Source organism: Gadus chalcogrammus, chromosome 5, assembly GCF_026213295.1.
Source record: "Gadus chalcogrammus isolate NIFS_2021 chromosome 5, NIFS_Gcha_1.0, whole genome shotgun sequence".
NCBI lineage: Eukaryota > Metazoa > Chordata > Actinopteri > Gadiformes > Gadidae > Gadus > Gadus chalcogrammus.
The window spans coordinates 24,426,124-24,439,839 of NC_079416.1; the positions used below are offsets into that span (position 1 = coordinate 24,426,124).

The following is a 13,716-nucleotide window of genomic DNA, read 5'->3' on the forward strand; positions in this document are numbered from 1 at the left end:
CAGACATTGGGACCAGACTTGCGCTTTTTGTTTCAGACCAGGACTCTGGCTGAGGAGAGCTGATGGGGGAGCCATAAAGTAAGCAGAGTGGACTTAATGCAGGATTAGTTTGTCCAGTAGAAGTTAAGGCGTACTAGTACTGTGGTTGGTTACCAGACAAACTACAGCTGCTACTTTGTAACGCGCCATTAGATCCCAACTACTCCTGTGTTTGTGACCTTACATTAGAGACCAACTACTACTGTGTTTGTGACCTTACAATAGAGACAAATTACGTTTGTAACCAGACCAGGAATCTGGAGGACTGACGGAGAAGCTGTACATCTGGAAGGCAAATCCTGAGGACGATCAGGACTCTACCATCAAGGATTCCTCGTAAGTTTGCATTATCTGGATATAGTGGACTAGGTAGGGGGTTGGGGGTTCAACTCTCAAACCAATGGTGCCGGGTTCAAGTCCTCAGAATACAGTGATACGTCCTTGAGCAAGGCGCCCTAAAGCCTGCCTGCTCCTTAATGACGTCTCTTTGGTTCAGATAATGTTGCATCTTTTGAATATTGAACCTAATCAATGTCCTTGTTTGGTCCGGGCAGACACACATGAGCTGAACCTCACCTGATCCTGTTTGGTCGGGGGCAGACGCACCTGAGCTGAACCCCACCTGATCCGGACATCCTGCTGGTCCCGTCTCCTCAGTTCATCTGAGCCTCTTCCTCCAGAAGACATGCTGAGCTCGGCGGTCTGAGGCTGATGTATCAATGACCTCCAGTGGGAGTGATCTTCTTGACCCCACATGTAGCCGTGTGCTTCCACACGCCTTTCCCTCACGTCTGTCACTAACCTCATTACTTCACTACTCTCTACTCCTTCTCCTTCTTCTTCCTTCTCCGTGGTTCGAACCTTTACTCTGAAGGAGAATCTCCTTGAACCTTTACACTGAAGGAGCGTCTTCCTGTCCTCAGAGGGTTCAGCGTTAGGGTTGAGAGTCAGGGTTTAGAGTCAGGGACAGAGCTGGTCAGGGAGGGCTGGTTTTACATAAACCTTTTCACTTGCTTTCTGAATGGTGGTGACATTTTGAAAAGATTAATTTGGGAAAATGTTTTCCTCTTTTTTTGCTTTACAAAAATATGTATTAAACTTCTGTGTTTGTAACCAGACCAGGTATCCATGGCTGAAGGAACTGATGGTGGAGCCGTGCTGAAAGAGCGGATGGAGGAGCCGTGCTGACGGCCCTGCCTGGTGGAGGAGCCGTGCTGACGGCCCTGCCTGGTGGAGGAGCCGTGCTGACGGCCCTGCCTGGTGGAGGAGCCGTGCTGACGGCCCTGCCTGGTGGAGGATGTCTGTCGTGGGGTAGATGGAGCCTGACTCTGTGACATCACACTCACTGCCACTTCTCGTAGAATACTGCTACCACAAACCACCGGCGTTTGTAACAATATACCAGACGACTACATCTGTTTTACCACATGTTGAAGCAAGACTTCTGCTGTTTGTTCCAGACCAGGACTCTGTCTGAGGAGAGCAGATGGAGGAGCTGAGATGCTGGAGGACAACTAGGAATCGACCAACAAGGATTCTTCGTAAGTTTGTATTTACTTACATGGTTGACCTAAAGGGCAAAATAGAGCTGTTACTTTGACATGCGTTAACCAACTACCGCTGTGTTTTCTTACTAGAACGTGTTTCTGGAGCGGAGGCCAGCTGGTAGGGGAGCCGTGAATCTGGAGGATGACCATCACTCTACCAACAAGGATTGTAAGTTTGTATGAACCAAAACAAAGGGGAAATAAAGGGCTTAAAAATCACTCAAACTATATGTTTGTTACCAGACTTTAGGGCCAGACTCGCGCTGTTTGTTCCAGACCAGGACTCTGGCTGAGGAGAGCTGATGGAGGAGCCAAGACTCTGTAGGACGACATCACTCCACCAACCAGGATCCTCGTAAGTTTGCCTAAAAAAAAAAAAGAGTGGACTTGTTGTAACGCAGGATTAGTTTGTCCAGTACAAGTTACGGCATACTATCGTGTTTGTTTACCAGACAAACTACAGCTGCTACTTTGTTACGCGCCATTAGAGCCCAACTACTCCTGTGTTTGTGACCTTACATTAGAGACCAACTACTACTGTGTTTGTGACCTTACATTAGAGACAAATTACGTTTGTAACCAGACCAGGAGTCTGGAGGACTGACGGAGAAGCTGTACATCTGGAAGGCAAATCCTGAGGACGATCAGGACTCTACCATCAAGGATTCCTTGTAAGTTTGCATTATCTGGATATAGTGGACTAGGTAGGGGGTTGGGGTTCAACTCTCAAACCAATGGTGCCGGGTTCAAGTCCTCAGAATACAGTGATACGTCCTTGAGCAAGGCGCCCTAAAGCCTGCCTGCTCCTTAATGACGTCTCTTTGGTTCAGATAATGTTGCATCTTTTGAATATTGAACCTAATCAATGTCCTTGTTTGGTCCGGGCAGACACACATGAGCTGAACCTCACCTGATCCTGTTTGGTCGGGGGCAGACGCACCTGAGCTGAACCCCACCTGATCCGGACATCCTGCTGGTCCCGTCTCCTCAGTTCATCTGAGCCTCTTCCTCCAGAAGACATGCTGAGCTCGGCGGTCTGAGGCTGATGTATCAATGACCTCCAGTGGGAGTGATCTTCTTGACCCCACATGTAGCCGTGTGCTTCCACACGCCTTTCCCTCACGTCTGTCACTAACCTCATTACTTCACTACTCTCTACTCCTTCTCCTTCTTCTTCCTTCTCCGTGGTTCGAACCTTTACTCTGAAGGAGAATCTCCTTGAACCTTTACACTGAAGGAGCGTCTTCCTGTCCTCAGAGGGTTCAGCGTTAGGGTTGAGAGTCAGGGTTTAGAGTCAGGGACAGAGCTGGTCAGGGAGGGCTGGTTTTACATAAACCTTTTCACTTGCTTTCTGAATGGTGGTGACATTTTGAAAAGATTAATTTGGGAAAATGTTTTCCTCTTTTTTTGCTTTACAAAAATATGTATTAAACTTCTGTGTTTGTAACCAGACCAGGTATCCATGGCTGAAGGAACTGATGGTGGAGCCGTGCTGAAAGAGCGGATGGAGGAGCCGTGCTGACGGCCCTGCCTGGTGGAGGAGCCGTGCTGACGGCCCTGCCTGGTGGAGGAGCCGTGCTGACGGCCCTGCCTGGTGGAGGAGCCGTGCTGACGGCCCTGCCTGGTGGAGGATGTCTGTCGTGGGGTAGATGGAGCCTGACTCTGTGACATCACACTCACTGCCACTTCTCGTAGAATACTGCTACCACAAACCACCGGCGTTTGTAACAATATACCAGACGACTACATCTGTTTTACCACATGTTGAAGCAAGACTTCTGCTGTTTGTTCCAGACCAGGACTCTGTCTGAGGAGAGCAGATGGAGGAGCTGAGATGCTGGAGGACAACTAGGAATCGACCAACAAGGATTCTTCGTAAGTTTGTATTTACTTACATGGTTGACCTAAAGGGCAAAATAGAGCTGTTACTTTGACATGCGTTAACCAACTACCGCTGTGTTTTCTTACTAGAACGTGTTTCTGGAGCGGAGGCCAGCTGGTAGGGGAGCCGTGAATCTGGAGGATGACCATCACTCTACCAACAAGGATTGTAAGTTTGTATGAACCAAAACAAAGGGGAAATAAAGGGCTTAAAAATCACTCAAACTATATGTTTGTTACCAGACTTTAGGGCCAGACTCGCGCTGTTTGTTCCAGACCAGGACTCTGGCTGAGGAGAGCTGATGGAGGAGCCAAGACTCTGTAGGACGACATCACTCCACCAACCAGGATCCTCGTAAGTTTGCCTAAAAAAAAAAAAGAGTGGACTTGTTGTAACGCAGGATTAGTTTGTCCAGTACAAGTTACGGCATACTATCGTGTTTGTTTACCAGACAAACTACAGCTGCTACTTTGTTACGCGCCATTAGAGCCCAACTACTCCTGTGTTTGTGACCTTACATTAGAGACCAACTACTACTGTGTTTGTGACCTTACATTAGAGACAAATTACGTTTGTAACCAGACCAGGAGTCTGGAGGACTGACGGAGAAGCTGTACATCTGGAAGGCAAATCCTGAGGACGATCAGGACTCTACCATCAAGGATTCCTTGTAAGTTTGCATTATCTGGATATAGTGGACTAGGTAGGGGGTTGGGGGTTCAACTCTCAAACCAATGGTGCCGGGTTCAAGTCCTCAGAATACAGTGATACGTCCTTGAGCAAGGCGCCCTAAAGCCTGCCTGCTCCTTAATGACGTCTCTTTGGTTCAGATAATGTTGCATCTTTTGAATATTGAACCTAATCAATGTCCTTGTTTGGTCCGGGCAGACACACATGAGCTGAACCTCACCTGATCCTGTTTGGTCGGGGGCAGACGCACCTGAGCTGAACCCCACCTGATCCGGACATCCTGCTGGTCCCGTCTCCTCAGTTCATCTGAGCCTCTTCCTCCAGAAGACATGCTGAGCTCGGCGGTCTGAGGCTGATGTATCAATGACCTCCAGTGGGAGTGATCTTCTTGACCCCACATGTAGCCGTGTGCTTCCACACGCCTTTCCCTCACGTCTGTCACTAACCTCATTACTTCACTACTCTCTACTCCTTCTCCTTCTTCTTCCTTCTCCGTGGTTCGAACCTTTACTCTGAAGGAGTGTCTCCTTGAACCTTTACACTGAAGGAGCGTCTTTCTGTCCTCGGAGGGTTCAGCGTTAGGGTTGAGAGTCAGGGTTTAGAGTCAGGGACAGAGCTGGTCAGGGAGGGCTGGTTTTACATAAACCTTTTCACTTGCTTTCTGAATGGTGGTGACATTTTGAAAAAATTAATTTGGGAAAATGTTTTCCTCTTTTTTTGCTTTACAAAAATATGTATTAAACTTCTGTGTTTGTAACCAGACCAGGTATCCATGGCTGAAGGAGCTGATGGTGGAGCCGTGCTGAAAGAGCGGATGGAGGAGCCGTGCTGACGGCCCTGCCTGGTGGAGGAGCCGTGCTGACGGCCCTGCCTGGTGGAGGAGCCGTGCTGACGGCCCTGCCTGGTGGAGGAGCCGTGCTGACGGCCCTGCCTGGTGGAGGATGTCTGTCGTGGGGTAGATGGAGCCTGACTCTGTGACATCACACTCACTGCCACTTCTCGTAGAATACTGCTACCACAAACCACCGGCGTTTGTAACAATATACCAGACGACTACATCTGTTTTACCACATGTTGAAGCAAGACTTCTGCTGTTTGTTCCAGACCAGGACTCTGTCTGAGGAGAGCAGATGGAGGAGCTGAGATGCTGGAGGACAACTAGGAATCGACCAACAAGGATTCTTCGTAAGTTTGTATTTACTTACATGGTTGACCTAAAGGGCAAAATAGAGCTGTTACTTTGACATGCGTTAACCAACTACCGCTGTGTTTTCTTACTAGAACGTGTTTCTGGAGCGGAGGCCAGCTGGTAGGGGAGCCGTGAATCTGGAGGATGACCATCACTCTACCAACAAGGATTGTAAGTTTGTATGAACCAAAACAAAGGGGAAATAAAGGGCTTAAAAATCACTCAAACTATATGTTTGTTACCAGACTTTAGGGCCAGACTCGCGCTGTTTGTTCCAGACCAGGACTCTGGCTGAGGAGAGCTGATGGAGGAGCCAAGACTCTGTAGGACGACATCACTCCACCAACCAGGATCCTCGTAAGTTTGCCTAAAAAAAAAAGAGTGGACTTGTTGTAACGCAGGATTAGTTTGTCCAGTACAAATTACGGCATACTATCGTGTTTGTTTACCAGACAAACTACAGCTGCTACTTTGCTACGCGCCATTAGAGCCCAACTACTCCTGTGTTTGTGACCTTACATTAGAGACCAACTACTACTGTGTTTGTGACCTTACAATAGAGACAAATTACGTTTGTAACCAGACCAGGAATCTGGAGGACTGACGGAGAAGCTGTACATCTGGAAGGCAAATCCTGAGGACGATCAGGACTCTACCATCGAGGATTCCTCGTAAGTTTGCATTATCTGGATATAGTGGACTAGGTAGGGGGTTGGGGGTTCAACTCTCAAACCAATGGTGCCGGGTTCAAGTCCTCAGAATACAGTGATACGTCCTTGAGCAAGGCGCCCTAAAGCCTGCCTGCTCCTTAATGACGTCTCTTTGGTTCAGATAATGTTGCATCTTTTGAATATTGAACCTAATCAATGTCCTTGTTTGGTCCGGGCAGACACACATGAGCTGAACCTCACCTGATCCTGTTTGGTCGGGGGGCAGACGCACCTGAGCTGAACCCCACCTGATCCGGACATCCTGCTGGTCCCGTCTCCTCAGTTCATCTGAGCCTCTTCCTCCAGAAGACATGCTGAGCTCGGCGGTCTGAGGCTGATGTATCAATGACCTCCAGTGGGAGTGATCTTCTTGACCCCACATGTAGCCGTGTGCTTCCACACGCCTTTCCCTCACGTCTGTCACTAACCTCATTACTTCACTACTCTCTACTCCTTCTCCTTCTTCTTCCTTCTCCGTGGTTCGAACCTTTACTCTGAAGGAGTGTCTCCTTGAACCTTTACACTGAAGGAGCGTCTTCCTGTCCTCAGAGGGTTCAGCGTTAGGGTTGAGAGTCAGGGTTTAGAGTCAGGGACAGAGCTGGTCAGGGAGGGCTGGTTTTACATAAACCTTTTCACTTGCATTCTGAATGGTGGTGACAATTTGAAAAGATTAATTTGGGAAAATGTTTTCCTCTTTTTTTGCTTTACAAAAATATGTATTAAACTTCTGTGTTTGTAACCAGACCAGGTATCCATGGCTGAAGGAGCTGATGGTGGAGCCGTGCTGAAAGAGCGGATGGAGGAGCCGGGCTGACGGCCCTGCCTGGTGGAGGAGCCGTGCTGACGGCCCTGCCTGGTGGAGGAGCCGTGCTGACGGCCCTGCCTGGTGGAGGAGCCGTGCTGACGGCCCTGCCTGGTGGAGGATGTCTGTCGTGGGGTAGATGGAGCCTGACTCTGTGACATCACACTCACTGCCACTTCTCGTAGAATACTGCTACCACAAACCACCGGCGTTTGTAACAATATACCAGACGACTACATCTGTTTTACCACATGTTGAAGCAAGACTTCTGCTGTTTGTTCCACTTCTGCTGTTTGTTGGAGGACAACTAGGAATCGACCAACAAGGATTCTTCGTAAGTTTGTATTTACTTACATGGTTGACCTAAAGGGCAAAATAGAGCTGTTACTTTGACATGCGTTAACCAACTACCGCTGTGTTTTCTTACTAGAACGTGTTTCTGGAGCGGAGGCCAGCTGGTAGGGGAGCCGTGAATCTGGAGGATGACCATCACTCTACCAACAAGGATTGTAAGTTTGTATGAACCAAAACAAAGGGGAAATAAAGGGCTTAAAAATCTCTCAAACTATATGTTTGTTACCAGACTTTAGGGCCAGACTCGCGCTGTTTGTTCCAGACCAGGACTCTGGCTGAGGAGAGCTGATGGAGGAGCCAAGACTCTGTAGGACGACATCACTCCACCAACCAGGATCCTCGTAAGTTTGCCTAAAAAAAAAAAGAGTGGACTTGTTGTAACGCAGGATTAGTTTGTCCAGTACAAGTTACGGCATACTATCGTGTTTGTTTACCAGACAAACTACAGCTGCTACTTTGTTACGCGCCATTAGAGCCCAACTACTCCTGTGTTTGTGACCTTACATTAGAGACCAACTACTACTGTGTTTGTGACCTTACAATAGAGACAAATTACGTTTGTAACCAGACCAGGAGTCTGGAGGACTGACGGAGAAGCTGTACATCTGGAAGGCAAATCCTGAGGACGATCAGGACTCTACCATCAAGGATTCCTCGTAAGTTTGCATTATCTGGATATAGTGGACTAGGTAGGGGGTTGGGGGTTCAACTCTCAAACCAATGGTGCCGGGTTCAAGTCCTCAGAATACAGTGATACGTCCTTGAGCAAGGCGCCCTAAAGCCTGCCTGCTCCTTAATGACGTCTCTTTGGTTCAGATAATGTTGCATCTTTTGAATATTGAACCTAATCAATGTCCTTGTTTGGTCCGGGCAGACACACATGAGCTGAACCTCACCTGATCCTGTTTGGTCGGGGGCAGACGCACCTGAGCTGAACCCCACCTGATCCGGACATCCTGCTGGTCCCGTCTCCTCAGTTCATCTGAGCCTCTTCCTCCAGAAGACATGCTGAGCTCGGCGGTCTGAGGCTGATGTATCAATGACCTCCAGTGGGAGTGATCTTCTTGACCCCACATGTAGCCGTGTGCTTCCACACGCCTTTCCCTCACGTCTGTCACTAACCTCATTACTTCACTCTCTACTCCTTCTCCTTCTTCTTCCTTCTCCGTGGTTCGAACCTTTACTCTGAAGGAGTGTCTCCTTGAACCTTTACACTGAAGGAGCGTCTTCCTGTCCTCAGAGGGTTCAGCGTTAGGGTTGAGAGTCAGGGTTTAGAGTCAGGGACAGAGCTGGTCAGGGAGGGCTGGTTTTACATAAACCTTTTCACTTGCATTCTGAATGGTGGTGACAATTTGAAAAGATTAATTTGGGAAAATGTTTTCCTCTTTTTTTGCTTTACAAAAATATGTATTAAACTTCTGTGTTTGTAACCAGACCAGGTATCCATGGCTGAAGGAGCTGATGGTGGAGCCGTGCTGAAAGAGCGGATGGAGGAGCCGGGCTGACGGCCCTGCCTGGTGGAGGAGCCGTGCTGACGGCCCTGCCTGGTGGAGGAGCCGTGCTGACGGCCCTGCCTGGTGGAGGATGTCTGTCGTGGGTTAGATGGAGCCTGACTCTGTCACATCAAACTCACTGCCACTTCTCGTAGAATACTTCTACCACAAACCACCGGCGTTTGTAACAATATACCAGACGACTACATCTGTTTTACCACATGTTGAAGCAAGACTTCTGCTGTTTGTTCCAGACCAGGACTCTGGCTGAGGAGAGCTGATGGAGGAGCCAAGACTCTGTAGGACGGCATCACTCCACCAACCAGGATCCTCGTAAGTTTGCCTAAAAAAAAAAGAGTGGACTTGTTGTAACGCAGGATTAGTTTGTCCAGTACAAGTTACGGCATACTATCGTGTTTGTTTACGAGACAAACTACAGCTGCTACTTTGTTACGTGCCATTAGAGCCCAACTACTCCTGTGTTTGTGACCTTACATTAGAGACAAACTACTACTGTGTTTGTTACCTGATATTGGAGACAAACTACTCCTGTGTTTGTTACCTTGCATTAGAGCCCAACTGCTGCGGTGTTTGTTACCTTACATTAGAGACAAACTACTACCGTGTTTGTTACCTGATATTAGAGACAAACTACTACTTTGTTTGTTACCTTACATTAGAGACGAATTACGTTTGTAACCAGACCAGGAATCTGGAGGACTGATGGAGAAGCCGTACATCTGGAAGGCAAATCCTGAGGACCAGCAGGACTCTACCATCAAGGATTCCTCATAAGTTTGCATTATCTGGACAAAGTGGCCTAGGTAGGGGGTTGGGGGTTCAACTCTCAAACCAATGGTGCCGGGTTCAAGTCCTCAATACAGTGATGTGTCCTTGAGCAAGGCGTGCTAAAGCCTGCCTGCTCCTTAATGAATTATCTTTGGTTCAGATAATGTTGCATCTTTGGAATATTGAACCTAATCAATGTCCTTGTTTGGTCCGGGCAGACACACCTGAGCTGAACCTCACCTGATCCTGTTTGGTCGGGGGTAGACACACCTGAGCTAAACCCACCCTGATCCTGACATCCTGCTGGTCCAGTCTCCTCAGTTCTCCTGAGCCTCGTCCCAGGCTGATGGATCAATGGCCTCCAGTGGGAGGGATCTTCTTGACTCCACTTGTAACCGTGTGCTTCCACACGCCTTTCCCTCACATCTGTCACTAACCTCACTACTTCACTACTCTCTACTGCTTCCTCTTTTCTTCCTTCTCTGTGGTTTAAACCTTTTATACTGAAGGCGCGTCTTCCTGCCCTCAGAGGGTTTAGCGTTAGGGTTGAGAGTCAGGGTTTAGAGTCAGGGACAGAGCTGGTCAGGGAGGACTGCTTTTACACAAACCTCTTGACTTGCTTTCGGAATGGTGGTGACATTTTGAAAAGATTCATTTGGTAAAATCTTTTCCTCTGCTTCCCTTTACAAAATTGTATCAAACTTCTGTCAAGTGTTTTTGTTTAAATATTAAAATCCCACATTGACTTCTACATGTTTGGTGCGGTTCATTTATTTGTCCTTTTAACTTGGTTAATGTCAAGCTAAACTCCTGCAATACATTGATATACATGATTGTTATTCAACAATGTTCACATAATCCATTTTGTAAAAATAGGAAACCCCAATATTACTACTAAATTCAAGCCTATTCATGTATTTAAAGGCCCACTATGCAAGATCGGGAATTTCTTCGCTGTTTTCTTGGTTTGGCACGCACCTTTCTCTACACAGCGCCCCCTACAGCTTCGTAGTAGATATTTTACAACACTGTCGTAACAACTCGTTGACGACCCTTCCCCATGCACTTCTACGCTAGCCATGTGCATTTGTTTTCAAAGAAGCCGGCGAATGCGTGGAGCTGTCATGCCAAATTGTACCGGCTGCCAAATTTGTACCGGGCGCGTCATCCATACGTAATCCATTCCAAACCTGCCTGGCAACAGATGATCGCGTTGTCCGTTGCCTGGCAACGGACGATCGCGTCGAATGACGTGAAAGGTTCCCGAACATTCGCGAACCTTCAAGCTCGTTCATTCGCACTAGTCCGTTATCTGTATTGTGCTATTTCGTCCTTGACCTGCTTTAAACACTCAGTTTACTTGGTAAATTTAATTAAACAATTAAATACAATACAAATATAAAGTAAAAACAAGTGTTATCTAGCGATCCGTTTTCTGTATTATGTTATTTCGTCTTTGGCAACATGAGCGCGAATGTTTTTTGAAACCCGCTTTAAACACTCAGTTTACTAGCTAAATTTGATTAAACAATTCAATACAATACAAATATAAAGTAAAAACAAGTGTTATCTAGCCATCCGTTATCTGTATTATGTTATTTCGTCTTTGGCAACATGAGCGCAAATGTTTTTTTGAAACCTGCCCGGCAACGGACAACCCTTACGTAATCAGTTGTCCGTTGCCTGGCAAATTTGGCAGCCGGTACAAATTTGGCATGACAGAGCCATATCCGAAGTAGATGAAGTGCGGACAAGGTTATACATTGTTAAAACTGTATTTGTATTGCAATAAACATAAATCCATCCTTTTTTATAGTTGACGGGGAGAATTTATATCCTAGATTATAATTGTTTTATTTTAGGTTGAACAGAACAATCAGTGTAAGAGTGTTGGCCAACGTAATAATCTAAATAAACAAGAACCTGGATTCGGGGATTCAGCCTGTATCTGGGGGACGAGACAGACGAACGGCAAACACCCATGGAAACAAAGGAAATGAAACACACAGGGCTCACAACAAAATGGTTGAGCAAACACATTTGTACAGAGACTATCAACATCAAGAACACCACGAAGACAAAGTTCGCAAAGTTTGCAGACTTCTTTTCCTTTCAGTTCACTCTATTCCTGAAAAGCTTGCCCAATGTTTACTCGTGTCTGGCCTCTCTGTCGGTCAGTCTCCCTTTTCTCTTATTCTGTTCCGCCGACATTGGGTTTCTCTGTCTCTTTTTAGTCGGCTGATCTATGATGAATGTAACAATCCCATTTAGTTACTTGTATTTATATCGAGCCGGTTCCGTGTTTGGGGGTCTGTGCCGTAAAGCAATTCGTTACTTCGCGAGACCCGAGACTCCCACGAGAGTGGGCGGCGGGTTGCCGGCAGAAAACTATTCCATTGCTCCGCCAAGATGCGCAAGGGGGAGTCGAAACAACGAACAATCGAAGAAAAATGTATAATAGAACCATCGCAATGACTCTTAGCCTGTTATATTAAGGTAAATCAAGCCAAAGAAGTTGCATAGTTCCCATTTCACTCGTGTCTGGTCTCTTTTCTGGTCCAACTTCTTTTTATTCTTCTTTTGTTCCACCGACAGTCGCCTCTTGGGTCCCTTATCAGTCGATTGATCCATGATGAATGCAACAATTGCCTCGCAACTGGCTGTTTATATCTAGCCGGTGCCATGTTTGGGGGTGTGTCTGTGCCGTAAAGCATTTTCGAAACTACAATCTGACTACATTTTCGAGGCGCGATTGGATACTTCCGCTGCGTCACATCCGGATTGTGTCGGTCCGAACAGAGCAAGTTCCATATGCGCTTTTTCCTTGGAGAGGCGACATGGGGCAATGACACACCCACCAAACGACCCAGAAATAGTTGCAGAACCATCAGAATAACTCTCAACCTGCATAATTAATGTAATTTTGGCTAGAAAAGTTGCATAGTGGGCCTTTAACAATGTACATACTGCCCCGCAGGCCATTCTCTGCTACTACAACACGTTCAATCCAACAACCCGTCTCACATCAACGTACTATAGCTAGTTGGTTCAAACGGAAAATGTAGTTTGGTGTGAGACTGTTGTCCAGCAGAGGGAGCTGTCATACACCTTAATTATACAGGAATGTCTGTATTTACATTTTAAAATGTTCATGGGCGGGTCTAGTTTGTCTGCAAATAACTATGCCTCCAGCAACAGGATTGGTCGAAATATATGAAGTGAAAGAAATAAAAGCCCAGTTCACCAGATCTGAGGTCAGCTGCGGTCAGTTTTTGGCTCATGAATGTATTGAGTGAACGATGTCTGAGCTAAATATTAACCACCTGGAACTTGGTTTCCTGGAGCTCGGAGGACGGCAGGACGTGTGTTTACCTGGTCGAGTAGGCGCTGAACGCAGACATCCTAATCACAGACCCTGTGTTTAATTAGCCCTGAATATAATTTTTGGGTTAAAAAAATAAATAAAAGTAAAAATATTTATAAGTACTAGCCTAGTCTAGATAGTCCTTCTGGCAAGAGAATAAAAAGATTATGTTTAAAAACATTACCTTTTTACCACCTCAAGTGAATTAACCTATCCCCAGTCAGAATAGTGTGTGTAAAGTCTGTCTCACTTGTATTAATTTTACTCGATAACTCGAATAACTTGAACGGAACTTTAGACATTTGGGGATAAGCAGCACAGCAGTCAGGTAGCTATTTTAAGCTATAATAAACTGTGCATTTTGTTTATATAGGTGAAGCATTATGAAAAATGTTCATGCAAAATAAAGCATAGAAATCATTTTGGCATTTTCATTTTCCGTCTGGGCTAAGCCCCGGATGTTTATGAAACCTAGAAACACCCCTGGTGTTAGCTGAGAGTGAAAAGGATTTAAAGGATAACTACAAATAACCAATGTTAGGGAAATGGGTTTGTTTTGTTGCGCGTTTATGGATTATTTTTTTTATATGTATATATCGGCCGATATATCGGCATATCGGTTTTTTAAATCACAAAATATTCGTATCGGTATCGGCCTTAAAAATTCTATATCGGTCGGGCTCTAGTGAGGACCATTGAATCATGTAGGGCTTGTACTAGCAGTGTTTCATATTTAACAGTGTTCGTTTGTTCAACGTTGTTATTGCACGCTTGCTCTCTCTTTATGTTTTCAGGTGGTACTAAAGGACCAGTAGTTGTCTCAACATGCCCTACTCTACCTCTGTCATGAGTTTCGC

General features: G+C 46.4%; 1 long non-coding RNA gene across 27 annotated transcripts; it reads left to right on the forward strand.

Annotated features, from left to right (window-relative positions):
• Positions 1-93: 93 nt before the first annotated feature.
• Positions 94-10,593, forward strand: LOC130382848 (uncharacterized). Of its 27 annotated transcripts, none has more exons than XR_008895644.1 (21): positions 94-375; positions 594-1,580; positions 1,677-1,755; positions 1,830-1,941; positions 2,170-2,257; positions 2,475-3,461; positions 3,558-3,636; positions 3,711-3,822; positions 4,051-4,138; positions 4,357-5,343; positions 5,440-5,518; positions 5,593-5,704; positions 5,931-6,018; positions 6,237-6,396; positions 6,801-6,989; positions 7,476-7,554; positions 7,782-7,869; positions 8,088-8,810; positions 8,961-9,039; positions 9,387-9,530; positions 9,714-10,593. It is a non-coding gene; the product is annotated as an uncharacterized LOC130382848 (long non-coding RNA). The 27 variants fall into 27 exon arrangements; XR_008895647.1 differs by having other exon boundaries at positions 4,357-4,515; positions 4,920-5,343; positions 6,237-6,989; XR_008895643.1 differs by having other exon boundaries at positions 6,237-6,989; positions 8,088-8,246; positions 8,648-8,810; positions 9,714-10,592.
• The last annotated feature ends 3,123 nt before the right edge of the window (positions 10,594-13,716 follow it).